Genomic DNA, 10,000 nt, shown 5'->3' on the forward strand with positions numbered 1-10,000 from the left:
TAGTTCTACCATACCATCACCATTGTACTCCCTGATGTTAACTAAAAATAGTTCTTATCTTCACTACATAATTATTTTGAATAAACTTTAATCTTTAATAACCCTTATCTCTACTACATTCGTATCTTCACTACATTCTTTTCTTCACTACAACCTATCTTGACAATATCCTTATCATCACTATACTCTTCCTCACTACACTCTCATCTTAACATCACCCTTCTGTTTACCGAACTTGGTTCAAAGTCTGACTTGAACGTAGCTTTGGAAAGTTTGTGTTCCTCATTGTGTTACCCCCTTATTATCATTGCAAAGGCAATTGTCACTACTCTAACTAAACCTTCATCGTCAGTACACTCTCATCATTATCATTACTCCATGGTGTTCAATACAGAATTTCAGCATATACATATATCTTCACTAAAGAATAATTTCAGCCTATATATTTATCTTCACTACAAAATAATTTTCAATGCACCTTAATCTTCATTACTACTTGCTTCGGCGATATCCGTATCATCAGTGCAGCCTTATATTCGCTACATCATTACAATATCTTTATCTTCCAGCCTCCCGTTCCCTCCCCTTTTAGTCGCCTTGTACGCCACGCAGGGAATACGTGGCAAGTATACTTTCTTCCCTATCCCCAGGGATAACAGCATCTGGTGTTCCCAGACGGTCACCCATCCAAGTACTAACCAGACCCAACGTTGCTTAACTTCCCTGATCGGACGATATATATATATATATATATATATATATATATATATATATATATATATATATATATATATATATATATATATATACAAGACTGAAAGCAATGAATTTCCCAAATAAAAAATGGAGGCGCCGGGGTTTGAACCCGGGTCCTCTCGCATGCCAAGCGAGCGCTCTACCACTGAGCTACGCCCCCAAGAACATATTTTGTGACATAGTATTATGTAAAGCACTGAGATTGCCACGGCAAAATACTGTTTGACCGACCGTTGCCGACTTGCCGGCAAAATAACCACAGGGTAAATCTCCATGTTCCTGTTGTGTTTTCCTCTCAATTTTCCACAAAGAAATGAGTTTTACTTTTTTATTTTCGTTGCAATAGACTGGAACTAAGCAATAGACTGGAACTAAGCTGACCCGGTATGAGGTCAGAGCCCTCATTATCATCCCTGCTAACTACCGGAAGCAGATTAAGTCGTTCCACAACCGATGTCCGGCCCATGTTAACTCTGATGTGCCCAGCAGTTGGAGGAGGATCGCCAGAAGCTTCTGGAAGATTTCAAGGACGTCTTGGTGGACCTGACCCTTTCAGATAAGGTCGAAAACCTCAATTCATTGTGAAGATCTTCACTATAACGTTGGACAAACATACTGAATGTTGCACACATGTGATGCGGACAAAATGAAAAAAGATAAAGACAAAAACTATGTCTGGTGTGGGTCTCGAACCCACGACCTTGAGTGTGTGAGACTCACGCTCTACCACTGAGCTAACCAGACAATAGAAAATCACGTCTGTTTCTTCAATTTGAATTAATGAAAATCTTTGAAAGTCTTTGACGAAATTTACTTGTTTGGCTCCTTCTTTTGTTCCTCAGTATCGAAAGTAAACATACTGAAGGATATATATATATATATATATATATATATATATATATATATATATATATATATATATATATATATATATATATATATATATATATATATATATATATATATATATATATATATATATATATATGGGTTTTCAGAAAAGAAGAGTGAATGTTGGGGTGAAGAGGATGGTGAGAGTAAGTGAGCTTGAGAAGGAGACCTGTGTGAGGAAGTACCAGGAGAGACTGAGTACAGAATGGAAAAAGGTGAGAACAATGGAAGTAAGGGGAGTGGGGGAGGAATGGGATGTATTTAGGGAATCAGTGATGGATTGCGCAAAAGACGCTTGTGGCATGAGAAGAGTGGGAGGTGGGTTGATTAGAAAGGGTAGTGAGTGGTGGGATGAAGAAGTAAGAGTATTAGTGAAAGAGAAGAGAGAGGCATTTGGACGATTTTTGCAGGGAAAAAATGCAATTGAGTGGGAGATGTATAAAAGAAAGAGACAGGAGGTCAAGAGAAAGGTGCAAGAGGTGAAAAAAAGGGCAAATGAGAGTTGGGGTGAGAGAGTATCATTAAATTTTAGGGAGAATAAAAAGATGTTCTGGAAGGAGGTAAATAAAGTGCTAAGACAAGGGAGCAAATGGGAACTACAGTGAAGGGCGCAAATGGGGAGGTGAAAACAAGTAGTGGTGATGTGAGAAGGAGATGGAGTGAGTATTTTGAAGGTTTGTTGAATGTGTTTGATGATAGAGTGGCAGATATAGGGTGTTTTGGTCGAGGTGGTGTGCAAAGTGAGAGGGTTAGGGAAAATGATTTGGTAAACAGAGAAGAGGTTGTGAAAGCTTTGCGGAAGATGAAAGCCGGCAAGGCAGCAGGTTTGGATGGTATTGCAGTGGAATTTATTAAAAAAGGGGGTGACTGTATTGTTGACTGGTTGGTAAGGTTATTTAATGTATGTATGACTCATGGTGAGGTGCCTGAGGATTGGCGGAATGCGTGCATAGTGCCATTGTACAAAGGCAAAGGGGATAAGAGTGAGTGCTCAAATTACAGAGGTATAAGTTTGTTGAGTATTCCTGGTAAATTATATGGGAGGGTATTGATTGAGAGGGTGAAGGCATGTACAGAGCATCAGACTGGGGAAGAGCAGTGTGGTTTCAGAAGTGGTAGAGGATGTGTGGATCAGGTGTTTGCTTTGAAGAATGTATGTGAGAAATACTTAGAAAAGCAAATGGATTTGTATGTAGCATTTATGGATCTGGAGAAGGCATATGATAGAGTTGATAGAGATGCTCTGTGGAAGGTATTAAGAATATATGGTGTGGGACGAAAGTTGTTAGAAGCAGTGAAAAGTTTTTATCGAGGATGTAAGGCATGTGTACGTGTAGGAAGAGAGGAAAGTGATTGGTTCTCAGTGAATGTAGGTTTGCGGCAGGGGTGTGTGATGTCTCCATGGTTGTTTAATTTGTTTATGGATGGGGTTGTTAGGGAGGTAAATGCAAGAGTTTTGGAAAGAGGGGCAAGTATGAAGTCTGTTGGGGATGAGAGAGCTTGGGAAGTGAGTCAGTTGTTGTTCGCTGATGATACAGCGCTGGTGGCTGATTCATGTGAGAAACTGCAGAAGCTGGTGACTGAGTTTGGTAAAGTGTGTGGAAGAAGAAAGTTAAGAGTAAATGTGAATAAGAGCAAGGTTATTAGGTACAGTAGGGTTGAGGGTCAAGTCAATTGGGAGGTGAGTTTGAATGGAGAAAAACTGGAGGAAGTGAAGTGTTTTAGATATCTGGGAGTGGATCTGGCAGCGGATGGAACCATGGAAGCAGAAGTGGATCATAGGGTGGGGGAGGGGGCGAAAATTCTGGGGGCCTTGAAGAATGTGTGGAAGTCGAGAACATTATCTCGGAAAGCAAAAATGGGTATGTTTGAAGGAATAGTGGTTCCAACAATGTTGTATGGTTGCGAGGCGTGGGCTATGGATAGAGTTGTGCGCAAGAGGATGGATGTGCTGGAAATGAGATGTTTGAGGACAATGTGTGGTGTGAGGTGGTTTGATCGAGTGAGTAACGTAAGGGTAAGAGAGATGTGTGGAAATAAAAAGAGCGTGGTTGAGAGAGCAGAAGAGGGTGTTTTGAAGTGGTTTGGGCACATGGAGAGAATGAGTGAGGAAAGATTGACCAAGAGGATATATGTGTCGGAGGTGGAGGGAACGAGGAGAAGAGGGAGACCAAATTGGAGGTGGAAAGATGGAGTGAAAAAGATTTTGTGTGATCGGGGCCTGAACATGCAGGAGGGTGAAAGGAGGGCAAGGAATAGAGTGAATTGGATTGATGTGGTATACCGGGGTTGACGTGCTGTTAGTGGATTGAATCAAGGCATGTGAAGCGTCTGGGGTAAACCATGGAAAGCTGTGTAGGTATGTATATTTGCGTGTGTGGACGTATGTATTTACATGTGTATGGGGGGGGGGGTTGGGCCATTTCTTTCGTCTGTTTCCTTGCGCTACCTCGCAAACGCGGGAGACAGCGACAAAGTATAATGATGAAGAATGATATATATATACGAACAAAGTGCATATGAACGCGCACCTTCATAGAACATACAAACCTCCAACAGCCAGGATTGAACCCGAGACCCTTGTGCAAGAGGAGGGAATGCTACCGATTGGCTCATGGCCTAGCGGTAGCATTCCCGCCTGTTGCACAAGGGTCCCGGGTTAGATCCTGGCTGTTGGAGGTTTGTATGTGATATATATATATCTTTCTTCTTTCATACTATTCGCCATTTCCCGCATTAGCGAGGTAGCGTTGAGAACAGAGGACTGGGCCCTTGAGGGTATATCCTCACCTGGGCCCCTTCTCTGTTCCCTCTTTTGGAAAATTAAAAAAAAAGTGAGAGGGGAGGATTTCCAGCCCCCCGCTCCCTCCCCTTTTAGTCGCCTTCTACGACACGCAGGGAATACGTGGGAAGTATTCTTTCTCCCCTATCCCCAGGGATATATATATATATATATATATATATATATATATATATATATATATATATATATATATATATCTTTTGCGCAATCCATCACTGATTCCCTAAATACATCCCATTCCTCCCCCACTCCCCTTACTTCCATTGTTCTCACCTTTTTCCATTCTGTACACAGTCTCTCCTGGTACTTCCCCACACAGGTCTCCTTCCCAAGCTCACTTACTCTCACCACCTTCTTCACCCCAACATTCACTCCTCTTTTCTGAAAACCCATACTAATCTTCACCTTAGCCTCCACAAGATAATGATCAGACATCCCTCCAGTTGCACCTCTCAGCACATTAACATCCAAAAGTCTCTCTTTCGCACGCCTGTCAATTAACACGTAATCCAATAATGCTTGTGGCATGAGAAGAGTGGGAGGTGGGCTGTTTAGAAAGGGTAGTGAGTGGTGGGATGAAGAAGTAAGAGTATTAGTGAAAGAGAAGAGAGAGGCATTTGGACGATTTTTGCAGGGAAAAAATGCAATTGAGTGGGAGAAGTATAAAAGAAAGAGACAGGAGGTCAAGAGAAAGGTGCAAGAGGTGAAAAAAAGGGCAAATGAGAGTTGGGGTGAGAGACTATCAGTAAATTTTAGGGAAAATAAAAAGATGTTCTGGAAGGAGGTAAATAGGGTGCGTAAGACAAGGGAGCAAATGGGAACTTCAGTGAAGGGCGTAAATGGGGAGGTGATAACAAGTAGCGGTGATGTGAGAAGGAGATGGAATGAGTATTTTGAAGGTTTGTTGAATGTGTCTGATGACAGAGTGGCAGATATAGGGTGTTTTGGTCGAGGTGGTGTGCAAAGTGAGAGGGTTAGGGAAAATGATTTGGTAAACAGAGAAGAGGTAGTAAAAGCTTTGCGGAAGATGAAAGCCGGCAAGGCAGCAGGTTTGGATGGTATTGCAGTGGAATTTATTAAGAAAGGGGGTGACTGTATTGTTGACTGGTTGGTAAGGTTATTTAATGTATGTATGACTCATGGTGAGGTGCCTGAGGATTGGCGGAATGCGTGCATAGTGCCATTGTACAAAGGCAAAGGGGATAAGAGTGAGTGCTCAAATTACAGAGGTATAAGTTTGTTGAGTATTCCTGGTAAATTATATGGGAGGGTATTGATTGAGAGGGTGAAGGCATGTACAGAGCATCAGATTGGGGAAGAGCAGTGTGGTTTCAGAAGTGGTAGAGGATGTGTGGATCAGGTGTTTGCTTTGAAGAATGTATGTGAGAAATACTTAGAAAAGCAAATGGATTTGTATGTAGCATTTATGGATCTGGAGAAGGCATATGATAGAGTTGATAGAGATGCTCTGTGGAAGGTATTAAGAATATATGGTGTGGGAGGCAAGTTGTTAGAAGCAGTGAAAAGTTTTTATCGAGGATGTAAGGCATGTGTACGTGTAGGAAGAGAGGAAAGTGATTGGTTCTCAGTGAATGTAGGTTTGCGGCAGGGGTGTGTGATGTCTCCATGGTTGTTTAATTTGTTTATGGATGGGGTTGTAAGGGAGGTAAATGCAAGAGTCCTGGAAAGAGGGGCAAGTATGAAGTCTGTTGGGGATGAGAGAGCTTGGGAAGTGAGTCAGTTGTTGTTCGCTGATGATACAGCGCTGGTGGCTGATTCATGTGAGAAACTGCAGAAGCTGGTGACTGAGTTTGGTAAAGTGTGTGGAAGAAGAAAGTTGAGAGTAAATGTGAATAAGAGCAAGGTTATTAGGTACAGTAGGGGTGAGGGTCAAGTCAATTGGGAGGTGAGTTTGAATGGAGAAAAACTGGAGGAAGTGAAGTGTTTTAGATATCTGGGAGTGGATCTGTCAGCGGATGGAACCATGGAAGCGGAAGTGGATCATAGGGTGGGGGAGGGGGCGAAAATTTTGGGAGCCTTGAAAAATGTGTGGAAGTCGAGAACACTATCTCGGAAAGCAAAAATGGGTATGTTTGAGGGAATAGTGGTTCCAACAATGTTGTATGGTTGCGAGGCGTGGGCTATGGATAGAGATGTGCGCAGGAGGATGGATGTGCTGGAAATGAGATGTTTGAGGACAATGTGTGGTGTGAGGTGGTTTGATCGAGTAAGTAACGTAAGGGTAAGAGAGATGTGTGGAAATAAAAAGAGCGTGGTTGAGAGAGCAGAAGAGGGTGTTTTGAAATGGTTTGGGCACATGGAGAGAATGAGTGAGGAGAGATTGACCAAGAGGATATATGTGTCGGAGGTGGAGGGAACGAGGAGAAGAGGGAGACCAAATTGGAGGTGGAAAGATGGAGTGAAAAAGATTTTGTGTGATCGGGGCCTGAACATGCAGGAGGGTGAAAGGAGGGCAAGAAATAGAGTGAATTGGAGTCATGTGGTATACAGGGGTTGACGTGCTGTCAGTGGATTGAAGCGAGGCATGTGAAGCGTCTGGGGTAAACCATGGAAAGCTGTGTAGGTATGTATATTTGCGTGTGTGGACGTGTGTATGTACATGTGTATGGGGGGGGGGGGTTGGGCCATTTCTTTCGTCTGTTTCCTTGCGCTACCTCGCAAACGCGGGAGACAGCGACAAAGTATAAAAAAAAAAAAAAAAAAAAAAAAAAAAAAATATATATATATATATATATATATATATATATATATATATATATATATATATTGATCCCTGGGGATAGGGGAGAAAGAATACTTCCCACGTATTCCCTGCGTGTCGTAGAAGGCGACTAAAAGGGGAGGGAGCGGGGGGGCTGGAAATCCTCCCCTCTCATTATTTTTTTTTAATTTTCCAAAAGAAGGAACAGAGAAGGGGGCCAGGTGAGGATATTCCCTCAAAGGCCCAGTTCTCTGTTCTTAACGCTACCTCGCTAACGCGGAAAATGGCGAATAGTTTGAAAGAAAGAAATATATATATATATATATATATATATATATATATATATATATATATATATATATATATATATATATATATATATAAATATATATATATATATATATATATATATATATATATATATATATATATATATATATATATATATATATATATATATCATCCCTGGGGATAGGGGATTAAGAATACTTCCCACGTATTCCCTGCGTGTCGTAGAAGGCGTTTTTTAATTTTTTAATTTTCCAAAAGAAGGAACAGAGGGTGCCAGGTGAGGATATTCCAAAAAAGGCCCAGTCCTCTGTTCTCAACGCTACCTCGCTAACGCGGGAAATGGCGAATAGTTTGAAAAAAAAATATATATATATATATTTATATATATATATTGGAAAGGATCACAATTTTGCGCGTGATCAAGTATATTCCTATGGATTTCTGTAGAAAGTACGTGGGACATTGATTTTAAGCAAATTATTTTATACAATAAGAAATAAAATCCCAGAACTTTTCTGGAGCGCAGGGTACAGAAATGTATGTAACATGAAACCGGTAGAATTCATATCTAACATAAATATTTCTATTTTGCTGATAAAAGAAATGTTTTACATGTAGATATCAGTAATATCTTGAACAACCTAAACATAGTTCCATCAAATTTTATATTACAAGTTTTTTATCCGGGTTTTACGCATTAAAACGATATTGTCTACAGAAACGTAATGTAGTTATTATCAGCACAAGGTTTAGAAGGTCTTAAACAAGTTATGAGTTTATATTCTTCAAAACTTTAGTAAGGTCCATTAAGTATACTTTGAAAAAGAGACTTATTTTGCTTTTGTGAACACAAATGAGAAAATCATCAATGTTTTTCTTTTAGATGTTCAATACCAATCAAATCAAAGTATCTTTCAGAGAAAATGTATGTCAAAATCATCAAGACACAAACAATCAAGTCTGATTAACTAAATACCCACATGATAATGCACTAAATACCCACATGATAATCACTAGATACCCACATGATAATGTATTCTGTTCTTTATGATCATAAATGTTTATGTTTTTAACACGTTTTACCATTTCTTATATGATATTAAGGATTCAGGCTTAAAGATCTTGATTCTGAACAACCATTATAATGCAACACAATACATATTCATCATAAACAAATCATTTATCACAATAACCATTATGTTTGTACCAGATTCTTCAAGTCCTCAGTCACGTTTGTTAATTTCGGTGATGTTTCCTGTGGAGCGGATAGCGCCAGAAATGGATGAAGGCAAGCAAGTATGTATATGTATATGCCATACATAAGATAAACAATTATCCTTGTATGAGGAAAGCATCTTGGCTGTGCGATTAATTTCATTATTTCTCTTCAACAATGAACATCACTCTGGTATAGTGAACATATGCTTGATATGATCCTGTAAGCGCCAGCAGGTCAAAAGCATCTTCAAGTAATGTAAAGTGTGTAGTGAAGATGGCTCTTAAGCTGACCCGTGAGTGAACAGGATGGCATGTGATACTGTCAAGGGAAATAATGTCGGCGTTTTGGTTTATTGATAAGAAATGCTATAATTCCCTTAACACAGTTACCAATCTCCACCAGTGGCATAATTATCACTCTCATGAATAAATTCACTGTAATTTTGATCACTGTTATCTTTACCATTCATACCATACAATTATTTTCAGCAATCTAACTTATGCATTATCATTACTGTACATTACAGCAGTAGTGATATTTCGTGTGTGATAAAAGATGGTGACGTCTTTCCCATACACATATCATTATCAAATATTTACCTTACTCTACATAGCACACTACACTTCCCTATCAAAACACACGCCTTTTACTATCCTCAAGATTATCATAACTACCTTATATTTTAACAGGATTAACCATCCTTGATATGCACATATTCATGCCTACCACAAGTATTATCATAACTACTCTAGACAATACAAAAACATAACTACAATCATACGAAGTTTACAACCAACTATATTACTTATCCGGGATATAAGAGAACATGTCATCAACCATCTCTCACTAAAACAAAAACAGATCATCCATCATCATGCGCACTGTGTACAAAAACGTTCATCGTGTCCTGCCAAACATTGGATCAACAAAACCTAAGGAAATGCTTCTCATGCTCCTGGACCGGCTACCATGGCGCAGTGGATCCACCTGGTCATTGGATACCCTCCCATATTTTGCACCGGCATTGTTGTACCTTGTGGGTATGTGCAGGCGTGTGTTTCTCTCATGTCTTCGTAAGGGTGTTCGCCTGGCACTTTACACCATCTGGGTCATTGTAGTCACCTGCTTTGTTCTCGAACAGGAGTTCTTGAGCCTGATGGACCCAGTGGTAATGAGCACAATAAGATGGCTCGTAGGTCTTGTGCGGAGAGTTGTGAGGAATATCGTGCGGGAACTCATATTCCAGGTGACTATGTTCCTCTTAGTGTTCATCATCCTCGTGAGAATGGTGGTGGTGGAGGTAATGGTTCCCATTATT

The 10,000-nt window shown here is 40.1% G+C and overlaps 2 non-coding genes across 2 annotated transcripts; both read right to left on the reverse strand.

Annotated features, from left to right (window-relative positions):
* Window positions 1–844: 844 nt before the first annotated feature.
* On the reverse strand, window positions 845–916 carry TRNAA-GGC (transfer RNA alanine (anticodon GGC)). The gene has a single exon. It is a non-coding gene; the product is annotated as a tRNA-Ala (tRNA).
* Window positions 917–1,428: 512 nt separating this feature from the next.
* TRNAV-CAC (transfer RNA valine (anticodon CAC)) lies at window positions 1,429–1,500 on the reverse strand. The gene has a single exon. It is a non-coding gene; the product is annotated as a tRNA-Val (tRNA).
* Window positions 1,501–10,000: the final 8,500 nt, after the last annotated feature.

The sequence above is a fragment of the Panulirus ornatus genome, chromosome 58 (assembly GCF_036320965.1).
Source record: "Panulirus ornatus isolate Po-2019 chromosome 58, ASM3632096v1, whole genome shotgun sequence".
Lineage (NCBI taxonomy): Eukaryota > Metazoa > Arthropoda > Malacostraca > Decapoda > Palinuridae > Panulirus > Panulirus ornatus.